A 12638-nucleotide genomic window follows, 5' to 3' on the forward strand; every position below is an offset into this window, starting at 1 on the left:
CAATCAACCATCTCTCCGTGCGTATCACACCAAGCCTGTTTAAAATTTGCCTTTTTTCCCCCATACTTTTCTCTCATGGGCAGACACGCTTCATTATTTTCACAAACTCACGAGATAGATATGCTGACTTTTATAAGCACACGGAGGACATATATGCGCGCGTGCACACACACACACACACACACACACACATACATGCACACAGACACACACACACACACACACATACACAACACATACCTGTTCATAAGGTTGAGAGTTTCCTGTCGTTGTCTTGGAATGAGATTTTGTCTTGACCCTGGGTGGAGTTCCTTGGCTGGGAGGGAAACAGTCGATTGTATAGTTATGATTTTGGGAGATGATATTTATTTCCTTGTAAATCATCTCTCTGTTATGCATTGAATTATATTTAGTTTACATATTATATTATTTGATTTGTATACATTTGAGTGTATTCCTCTTAGTTGGGACCTGTGCTTGTGTCTGGATGAGACTTTTAGATGATCTCAAACTAAGTACTTTGATAGTGTGCTCTTGGAATCTACATCTGTTCCCTATTTGAACCAATTCCCCTTTGTCCCACCTTTTCTTTTGTGCTTTAATTGTAATTCTATAACTTTTTACTATCCCATTTTCTTCCTTTTTACTGGCGCTGATATGACCTTAATGTGTTGCAAGCGCCGTAAAACCCTTAAAAACAAAACAAAAACAAAACAATGGGGTTCCTGACCTCCCATAGTTGGCAGGAAGGTACATACTGTGTCTCTATCTCCTTATATCTGTTTTCCAACGTGCTTTCTGTCTTTGTCTTGGAATGAGATTACTTGGTTTTGTCCTGGCCCTGGCCGGAGTCCAAGCTGGGAGGGAAACAGTCAAATACATAGTTATTATTTTGGGAGATGATATCTTTATCTTTGTAAATCATCTCTCTGTTATGTATTATTATATTTGTTATTTTGAATTTATAATGTAAGCATTTGAGTGTATTCCTCTTTGTTGGATTTTGTGCTTGTGTCCGGATGAGACGTATAGGTGGTCTCAAACTAAGTACTTTGATAGTGTGCTCTGGGAATCTACATCTGATCCCTATTTGTTCCCAGTTCCCCTATGTCTTACTTTTTCTTGGGTGCTTTATTTGTAATTCTAGAACTTTTTACTTTACCATTTTCTTCCTTTTTACTGGCGCTGATATAACCTAAATGTGTTGCAAGCGCCGTAAAACCCTTAAAAACAAAAACATACAATGCATGTGTTTGAGTCACCCTTTAAGTTGGTCTCAAACTCACAAGTATATACATTGCTCTTTGGATCTGTATACGTTCCCTTTTTTATTGAACAAGTCTTATTTTTAGCTTTAATTTGGGTATTTTTAAGTCTAAATTATGTCCGGGAGATCTTCTTGTCTCTGAAAAAAAAATTATAGCACTACAAATTTAGGCTCCATCGGCAGCAAGATTAAATTATATCAATTTTTTTTTAATGGGGGAAATTGGTTCCGGAGCACCAAATTTTAGAATTTTGAAACGTTACATAATCTTTTGCTGAGGGCAAATTGACCATTTATATAAGTGAACATTGACAAAATTCTTGTTCATAATGCTTACAAATTTTAAAAAATGAATGCAGGCAGGTTTGGTCTGATTGTTATATTTTGACCATTTTAATGTCATATTTCTTGCAGAGGCAAAGTGGCTGAGTGGTTAAGGCATTGCACTCTGGGCCAAAAGCTCGCCCTGGTTTGAGCCCCACTTTTTGTTTTTCTTGGGCAAAGTTATTTACCCTCAATTTGCACATCTTGGACAACATGTGTAATTCCTATTGACATCAGATATTTGTTGGATGATTTATCTATAATCCGTCATGAAATATCTAGGCGACAGCATTGTCATCTAACGATGCCACCCACACGGAAGGGGAAATTTTTTATAAAAAAAAATTCTTGCTGTCTCTGAATATTCTTAATATGTCGCAAATGTCATATACTTTAAAAACAAACATACATGCACACAATACAATATTTATATATACAGATATACACAGTTACACTTACACACAAACATTATTACTATAAAATTGTATTGAAAGCATACTTAATTTTAAACTGAACTGGTAACTTTGTCCTAGTTCTTACAATCAGGTCTTTTGCTTCTCTAAAAAAATTGTAATTTATTATTTCATGTACTTTGATTAAGCTCTTATGAGCTTTTTATTTCAATGTTGAACTTTGCTCAACTGTCAGTACCTCCAGACTATAGTCACTGGTAATAATATATAATCAGGTGACAAATATACGAAATATATTTCTTGTATGTAGGAAATTTCAACAGCTCTTTTATTAATACATCTCCCTCTATATGGCGAACGTGACCTTGATTTATAAGTTAGTTATACAGTACTTTCCGTTTTTTATTATATTATTCTGATATAGGCAGTTATACTTTCCGTATATTTATTATGATATTCTTAAATATAACAGTTATGCTTTCCGTTTTTTATTATATTATTCTGAAATAGAACTAGATACTAATTCAATACATTATGTGGTTACATTTCTTTCTTAATGGAGCGTTTTTATCGCCAAATCTTTAAAATTTCTCTTAAATGACTGCGTCTACTTTTTGATTATCTTTAATTAGTTAAAATGTAGTTAAAGTTAGTTAAAAAGCTGGAAAAGAGAACAGACAAATGGAATGGAAACTTCAATTTAATTAACAAAGCAATATTATGATATATACGTTTTGGGTTACCCCTTAACTTGTAGGACGATACATGATGCGCTGTTCGCTGTCAATGGTCGGGTACACATTTTACACCTGTGTGATGGGAGAATGTCAGTAAAATGTATTTTCCAATAACTCAACTTCGTGCCACTAAACACGTGATTCAAACCTTGGAGCTACAGGTCAGAAGACCACACAAAGCGGCAAAGTAGACCTTTACAAACCTGTATTTCTTTGAAAAGTCATTTTTTTTTCTCCTTATGTATTTTTTTTCTCTAGAAATGCATATTGATTTTAAATTACACTCTTTTTATAATATGATATTAAAACTCGTTTTTTGTTGTTGTTTTTTTACTTCAAAATTTATTTATTACAACTGAATCTTTGGTGACATTTTAAAAAATTGTTTGATATTTAACCAGTTATCTCCCGTACTATGGATAAATACGTATTTAAAAATTTGGCAAGAAAATGAGTTCAAATATCAATCGATTTAAACGACTTCATTTTGGCAAAGTGATATAGTACCATATTTTGAGAGATGATATTTTTTTCCTTGTAAATCATCACTCTTTTACTGTTATGTTTTATTATCATTATTAGTTTTGAATAATGTACTTTGTAATATTGTACTTTGTAAACATTTTAGTGTATCCTTCATAGTGGGATCCTCTGATTGTGTATGGATACGACTTTTTTTTTAAGGTGAAGTCAACATTTTCACATTGATGGATTGCTCATGAAATCTTCTATTCCATACTTGACCCAGTACCTTTTTGTCTCCCTTTTTTTTCTCGACGTTTTCAACATCATCATATCTACAGCTTTCCTCTATCATCTTCCTTTTTACTGGTGGTGTGAAATGGCCTAATACTGTCGCAAGCGACGTAAAATCCTTAAAACCAAAAAACATAGGGTTGTGTTTATGCATTTTCGGCTTTAAAATAATGACGCATCAACTCTTATTCCCACTATGTATTATAATTTATGATATTATGCGATAATCATTGTTATTTTCTTATTTTAATCATTGCTTGTAGGCAACGGAAAATTCCATTTTGTTAGTGTTATGATTTTCTCGGATTTTCTTTTCTGACACCCCCCCCCCCCTCACACACACACACCCCTGTAAGACCTGGCGGAAAGTACTTTGTGATAGATTAGCGTCCTTTCCAAAGGGAAGCAAGCAATCCCGGCTCCATTGGCGTAACGGCATAGAAACCGTCCCTATTCCTTTTGTTATTGTCATAGTCTTAGTTATAATTATTTTTACGTGTGTGTATTGTTGATATTTTAAGAGGATAAGATATAGATTTTCTTGTTATATACACAGATAAAGCGTGGGTTGAATATTACAATGAAGTGTTCGTTTCGGCGATGGTCAAAGCTTAAGTTATGTCAAGATTTCAGTGTTCTCATAGTCTTATATTTTGTCCGCTGTCATTCTGATCTTGTCCTCTTTGTCCAACACATAATATTATATACAATCACTCATAAAAATCAATACGTCCATAATCCGCTTTTAAGCAAAATCTTTAAAAAATGCTTTTACGGAATCGCCTTTCAGAATGTCCATAAATTATTATACTTTTCATTACCCTTTTATTTCAAACTACTTTTTAAACGTAAATTTTATTGTAGATGTCATCTGTGGCTGGTTTAATTTATGCGTTTTACACTGTACCATTGGAAAAGCGGGATATACATAAATTTCATTATTGTAATCAGTATTAGTCAAATGATGAACTATTTGGTGGATAATACCTTACGTATTCCCTCTAGACGTTAACTTTGTCACATAAACGCATTCTAGAATTAATTGCAATCGGCCTTCCGATTTAGCTCCAATAAACAATAACAAAGATTGGTTGTTTTTTCTCTCCAAAAGCTACCCCCCCCCCCCCCTCCCCCCAACAACAACATACAATGATCCTTTTTAATTTATTAAAAAACTTTGTATCATAGAATCGATCAAAAGTCCACAGTGTATATGGTCAATCAATAAAATGATTATCTATTAATATCGCCCGAACGCACACATTCCTGCTGCTTATTTTCTATAGAAAAATAGAACAAATTTAGTACGGTTGAAAAAAAGTTGATTATCTGGCTTGTCAAACCCTTGACTTCGTGACGACATTTCCGAATCACACTTCCTGTCAAACCACACATGGTTTACTCTTGTGGATGATTATTATACTTTTTATTCAAATCTCAATTTTATTTTATTTCTGTCCTTAGTAAACAACACCTTAAAGATTTTTTTTTATTTATTTTTTTTGCGGGTAAATCAACTCACCATCACCATAAAGCGATATTAGGGTAAGGTAAGATAAAGGAAATAAGCCAAAAATAAAAGATTGTTTTCATGTAACTCACTTTTTGTAACATTCCCACTGTAAAACAAAAACGTTTAAAGATTTGAAATCATTTTAAGACAGTACTTTAAAAATATTTTTCCCACCTCGCATTTTTATAGACAAAAGCTGATCTTGAGAAACTAAATTAATTATGTGGATGAGAAGAGAAAAACTGAAAAATTGAAATCGTGATAATCTGATATTAGTCTTGGAGATGGTTTCGTACTTCACATTATTTATCACACAACACCGTATGGCTGACTTAAAGCTTTTCGCTGGCATAGCCGACTGACTTTGCAGCCTCAGCGACCTTCTCGATTTCTGAACAAAGGAATTTCCATTCCCCTCTGTCTGACCTATGTCTCTGATATTGTTGAGATCAAGGGTAGATGTTAAGCGGAGGTTGATGTTTGGCAACCTGTTGAGTACAATCGTGAAAGTTTTAGACTACTCACTGAGTCCTAAAGACTCAGTCCTAAAGACTCAGTGCCAAAGAAGTGTCAGACATCGTGACTCCGGGCGGTGTTGCAGATTTGAGATGGACGTCGGCTTGAAAAAATTCTGCCCCCGGGGGGGGGGGGGGGGGGGCATCGTCTTCTCGAAACTAGGAGATAAGTTATCAGGCTTCTGTATCAGTAAAAGGAGGCACTGGGTGGCCTAAAACAGAATAAGTTCTAGACCCTGTCTAATAGCTTCCACCCTATATCAGTGGGGACTTTCCATCTGTCGAAGAACCCGAAACCGCAGACCATGTAGTTGAGCATTGTTCTCTGACGAGGATGCCGGGCGGGTTCACGACTCAAGACGAATGCAACACGAATTCGCTGTCTCGATAGACCATCATATATAACATTGTGAAACCATTAGAAACTGCTGCCGCCTGGATAGAACGTCATAATATTGTAGTGTGAAACGAAACCATTAGAAGCCGCTGATACCTTGACACATTATAATGTATTATTGGCTTTTAAAATAATAATGGCAGGATAGAAGCATAAATTAATTCACATTGACAGTTAGATTGAAACTTCTATTCTATCTTTTATTTCATTGTTATTTACGTCTTCGAGCAGCAGCATTTACATTGTCTCTGTCATCTGCTTTGTCAACACAAATTATATCACTTGATCTGTAAATTGTAAATCACGTGAAACAAAATGACCAATGGTATTCTTCGGATTTGGAAATTGTGTTAATGTAACCGACTTTACTATTATCAAAATTCGTCTCATTGTTTATCACTAGAAGAGCACAGGTAGATAATAATATAGTCTATTATTTAAATACTCGCCGGATTCTTGCTCGCGACTGGATGGGGTTCCTAACCTCCCATAGTGGCACTTACTTTGTCTTCTATTCCCTTATATCTGTTTTCCAACATGTTTTCTGGCTTTGTCTTGGAATGGGATTACTTGGGTTTTGTCTTGGCCCTGGCTGGCTACCCTGGCTTGGAGGGAAACAGTCAAATGTATGGTTAGAGTTTTGCATTGTATACATTTTTGTGTTATATATAATATTGTGTAAACATTTGAGTGTATTCCTCTTCGTCGGGGCCTGTGCTTGTGTCTGGATGAGACTTTTAGGTGTTCTCAAACTAAGTACTTTGATAGTGTGCTCTTGGAATCTACATCTTTTTCCTATTTGAACCAATTTCCCTTTGTCTTACCTTTTCTTGTGTGCTTCTAGAACTTTTTACTATCCAATTTTCTTCCTTTTTACTGGCGCTAATATGACCTAATGTGTTGCAAGTGCCGTAAAACCCTTAAAAACAAACAAAACAACTTGCTCGCCGAATTCCAGCACGCTCTGCAATACGGCACGCTGTAGCTAAGTGACCGAATTTTTTTCTATTTGTAATAAGTCGTTATCACATGAACATCGAATTTCGACACTCTCGGATTCCAGCACGCTTTTTGGCTTCTCCCGAGAGCGTACTAGAATCCAGGGAATAGTGTAATACCTTATCAATTTAAATTTCTTTCCAGTAAAAACGCTAGATGATTCGTAATGTTGATGGATATTAATGCTACTTCTCAGAATTTGTTTAAGATACCAAGTCCAAGGAATGAATGTTGTTATTGACGTCAGTCGTCAGCTCTTTACTGTTTTTAGACCGTCGCCTAGGTGATTAGTTCTCACTAAACCTCTCTTTTACCGTTTAAGGTTACACGTATACATTTTATGTGTTGGTACGATTCATTTGGCGGGAAGAACTGGTGAGTATTTCACTTAACGCATACCATCAATTTCGTTTATTCAGCTAGTCTACCTCTCGAGATCTCCTCTATTAATTGTAGATAATATTATTAATAATATTAAAATGTACAACCTACACATTGTGATATACCTGATTGTCAGCTGTAAGAAGTGCTTATAATTGGAAAATCATCAATAAAATTTTGAGTAAAAAAAAAATACTCTCCGGAAATTAATTGTTGATGTTTCATTTCTGAATGCAGTGTTTTGTTGTTTTTTGTTTGTTTGTTTGTTGCTTTTTTTGTTTTTGTTTTTTTTAGGTTTGTTTTTTTTTTGTTTTTAATAATTTTTGTTTGCTTTTTGCTGTTTTTTAGATTTTGTTTGTTATCAATTTTCTTGCTTATTTCAGTGATGTGCTTCCGCATATGTGATCTGCCGCCTTTAAACGGTATTAAGATGGGATGACTTAGATTCTAGTGAAAATTGAGAAATTTCGGTTGAGTTTGTTTTTAGTTTCGAAGTCGAAGTAATCTGCGTGGGACGACTTATGAGTATGAGTATTTCCGTGCTTAAGACTAAGACACAGACTACTCTCTTCAGTTCACTATTTGGACTTGTCCCCCTGTGTCTTGTTTTTTTTTCAAACTCATTTTAACTCTACATCCATAATATCTTCAATTTTTATTGGCACTGAAAGAAGAGATGTATTAACTGTCTCGTTACCAGCCATTTTCAGGATTTTCCCCAAAACTTAACACCCAACTAACACAAAAATAGATTTTTTATCACTTAAACACAATCACAATAGCAGTAAGTTCTTGTGATAAATAATTTCTTTAGCAAAACATGCTCTACAACACACTGTTCATTTTCTTTAAATTTTATGATGTAGAAAAGAAATTTGAATAAGAAAACTGTTGGTTGTATCGTAATGACTGGGACGATATTTCTATCGTTGGTAAGGAGATGATTAAACAATGTAAAGAATAAGGGAGCTCTGAAATACAATGTATGAACTAAGTCACGTATATTGTGGAAGATGTCAGAAGGAATTGGCTTTGATAGCATAATGTGCCAGGTATTTTTGATTGATTCTTTAGAGTCAAAACTACAAAACAGTGGCTTTGATAGCATAATGTGCCAGGTATTTTTGATTGATTCTTTAGAGTCAAAACTACAAAACAGTGGCTTGACATTTCAAAGTAATATGTGACCCTACGCCTCGAAGCGGTATTAAGTCGGGATTTGGAAAACGAAGAAAACCGGTTTTAAAGTGGAAAGGGTCAAAATGATAAAATTTCAATTTTTGGTTGTTTCGTAAACTACAATCACTTTTCTACATGAAAACATGATAATTCAACACAAGTATTGACGATAAGTTATATATATTTAAAGTTAAAAAAGCAACTATCAGTGAAATATTCAAAACAAGAATTGACTTTCTCTCAGAGAGCACCATTTCCAAGGCTGCACTTGCCAATAATAGCTAATAACAAATACTTTGACCTCAAACTTTAGCCTCGTTGGTTTTTAAAGTTCGTGTTGCTCTACTTATCACTTGATGCACTTTTAGCACACACACTCTCTCTCTCTCTCTCTCTCTCTCTCTCTCTCTCTCTCTCTCTCTCTCTCTCTCTCTCTCTCTCTCTCTCTCTCTAACACACACACACACACACACAATACAACCACCACCACCGTATCTTCATCACGACCACTACTACTACAATCACCACCACCATCGCATCATCACTGCCACTACTACTTCAACCACCACCACCACATCATTATCACTACTACTACAACCTCCACCACCACATCATCATCACTACCACTACTACTACAACCACCACCACCACATCATCATTACTACTACAACCACTACCACTACTACAACCACAGTCACCACCACATCATCATCACTACCACTACTACAACAGCCATTATGACATCATCATCACTACTACTACTACTACTACTACTACTACTACTACTACTACTACTACTACTACTACTACTACTACTACTACTACTACTACTACTACTACTACTACAACCACCAACACAACATCATCCTCACTACCATCATTATGTTTTGGGGCTTTTCTTCAATTGAAATAAGGAAACGTTGGGATTGTATTTGGCAATGTGCTCATATATCAGAAAATATTTGTAATCAGTTATCTATTTCGATCTATACAATATGTAAACACAATACCAAATATCATCCCAATTCCCTTTTTGTGTGTGCGGAAATGCCTCTTTCGGCATTGAAATTCCTCCGAGTGGTGTCTGAAATTCCTGTGAGTCAAATTGAAAATTGGCGTCTCTGCAAATTTTACTATTCTCGTCAAATTTTCAATGCCCGTATCTGAGGAGTTATCTTTGCCCCATTGATTTGATTATGTGTGAAAACGGTTCCTCACTTCAAAGTCGATTTTCTCAAAACTTGGTTTTTACACTCTCCCTACTTCAAACGGTCATAGTTTGGCAATGAATAATCAGAATTTTATAAATAATATAAGCTATGATTGGGTACCAAAAACCCAAAATTGAAAAATCCGACTTAATACCGTTTCGAGGCGGAGGGTCACATGTAAGCAAAATCAACCATTAACCAATAAAATTAAGGTTAATAACCTTTGTTAATATCAACGTGGCCTCATTATAACCTGAAATTAACCAAGATTTTTGTAACTGCAAATTCATTGGTATGAATCTGATATCCGACGTGCACTTATTTGCAGGTCTGATAACCCATTTCCTTATGGGCCCATTGTTGTAATGGAAATCTTAAAAGAAAAATGACGCAAGATATTGCCCATTACAACAATGTTAAATTAGGCCTATAAGTGGGTTCTGATGCCAGACCTGTATATATATATTTTTTTTTAAATAAATAAATAAAATGAATATAATTAAATTGTAAGAAAAGCTATAGATATTTTCTATTTAGCTATTGTTTTTGCTACGAGATTAGACAAGTTTAACAATGACGCAATGTTCCTAGAGGGATATTTTTAAAAATATAATGTTATGGCTTCACTCAATCATATGTCGTTATAAGAGGCAACCACTGTGACAAAAAAAAATAATAATAATAATAAAACCAACCCCACAGACATCTCCGTGTGAAACTTCTAAAAGGTTCAACCAATTAAAGTACAAGTATGTATAATCACAAATGTTACAAGGTCATATTAGTGTCTTAAGTTTTAGATCTCTCGCGATATCTAACAGGCGACGATAAGTGGACGCCACTTGTATGTTTTCCTGCTCTTGTTCGTACAAAGCAGCGTTACGATTTGCGAGGACACTTCAAACACAGCACTTTCTCTTATCGACGTAATGTTAATCAAAAACATAATTGCTCTGTAAGAACAAAAATATTGGCAATTCTGTTGTTACCCACACCTCTCGCTGGACAGCTTTGATCCTGGCCGTCGGCTTAAGAATAATAGAGAAAGTGTCATTAACCCTTCTTACCATCCATAGGACTCTCGTCACATTCGTAACTATGAAACCAACAGTTTTTTTTCATTCTTATATCCTTTGTACATCACAAATTATAAAGAAAAATTGTTTGTTCTAGCGATAAAAATTAGACGCTGGACAATTGTATGTATAGTGTGTACTTGTTCCTTTTCTGTTTGAGTAGAAAAAAAAATATTCTTGTTTTGGGTGGGTATGAACTTTCAGGGAAAATTCTGAAAATGGCTGGTAAGGAGAGAGTTAACTCTTACGAGTTAGATTTCAGGGAGTAAAAACTGAAGGGAAAAATGTGTAACAGAATATATATATATAATAAATAGAGAGAAGAAGAAAATACTATTAGAATAAAATAAAAGTTATCAGCGGCGTGTACCTATTTGCAGTTTTGATAAATAATATTGTTATGTGCTCCTTGTAATGGAAGTTCTTACCAACGCATAAATATTGTCCATTACAGCGACGTTAAATCAAGCCGGTATTAAAACAAAAATTTTACAAATTTTTTTTTAACGTAGAACCACACCATTCATTGTTTTATTAACCCGCTGAAGATTCATTGATTATTTAGGGCAGATTTAGTTTTATCATTTGAAATTCTTATTCATTGCGTGTTTTCATTTGTATTGTTGATTTGGACTAATCCATAGAAACCGAATTTTAGACAATAATCTTTTTGCACCAATCGCAACTTTTGTTGTTTTTTTTTCTCGAATGAAAATCAGAACTGGAACACATACTATGACAACGATTAAATGCTTGCTTAACCAGTAGGTTAAATTGCCGTCATCTGGATAGACTCGTATTTAGAAATTTGCCCAGAAACTCGTCCTTCAAATGGCGAGCGATTTATACGACTCATCTTGACGAAAACTCTCAAACCTGGGACCACGCAAGTTGGGGTTTTTGCCATATTTTTAGATACGTGTCTTTCCGGAGTACGGCAGTTAACTGGTTAAAGAAACAAAACTAACGTGTGTCCAATCTATAGGAACTGTTATACAATGACGAAAACGTCTTAACTGCAGATATTGCTACTGTCCTAATCTATAAAAAAAAAATCTGTTTAAAAGTTTTTTTTCTAGAATTTCCCAGATTTTACGAGTTTCTGGCAAGACGAGGATCATTTTAATCGATCGATATTTGAAGGACGTGTTTTCTTGTTAAAAATTTAATAAATAATAATAATGGTATAGATTTACAGTGCGCCAGACAACCCTTCATCTAGAGGGCTCTGGGCGCATAACAAAGATTAAGCCCTAACACAGTACGCGTTATTTCACAAAGCACGTCAGTTAATGCATTTCTGTGTGGTGACGAAAATGCATCTACTTTCATTTTAGCCTGAAATGATTTACAAGTGCACCAGGGTATCGATGAATTAGAAAATCTATCAGTTTGAATTCAGAACCACTAGTTTCACTATAACTAATTTGGACACACTGAGGGTCATCATATTTTATCACAATTTCAAGACAAACTGACATAAAAGTTTTTTGTTTTTTTTTTTATGTTTCCGTTTACGCAGTAAATAATATCTCTTGAGTATATATAGGGAATGAGATTAGCGGAAGAGTAGCGCCCCTTGCTTGGACGTCACCCATGCGGAGGACGAGAGACGCATGCGCACAACCAACATGACGTTCTCTCTCTAATACCTTTTCCGCCGGTGACGTCACAGACTATGGGTGACGTCCAATCAAGGGACGCTACTCTTCCGCTAATCTCATTCCCTATACAGCAATGAAGCCATGACTGTAATAAAAATTGACAAAAATTATAATTATGTACTCGTTGATTGCCGTTATCAAGCTAATTCAAATTTGTATTTTTAAAATAATTATGCTTTTATTTGATTTTATAGAGGAGCCGAATT

Source organism: Berghia stephanieae, chromosome 2 (genome assembly GCF_034508935.2).
Source record: "Berghia stephanieae isolate SIO BIC M18660-M18661 chromosome 2, UCSD_Bste_1.3, whole genome shotgun sequence".
Lineage (NCBI taxonomy): Eukaryota > Metazoa > Mollusca > Gastropoda > Nudibranchia > Aeolidiidae > Berghia > Berghia stephanieae.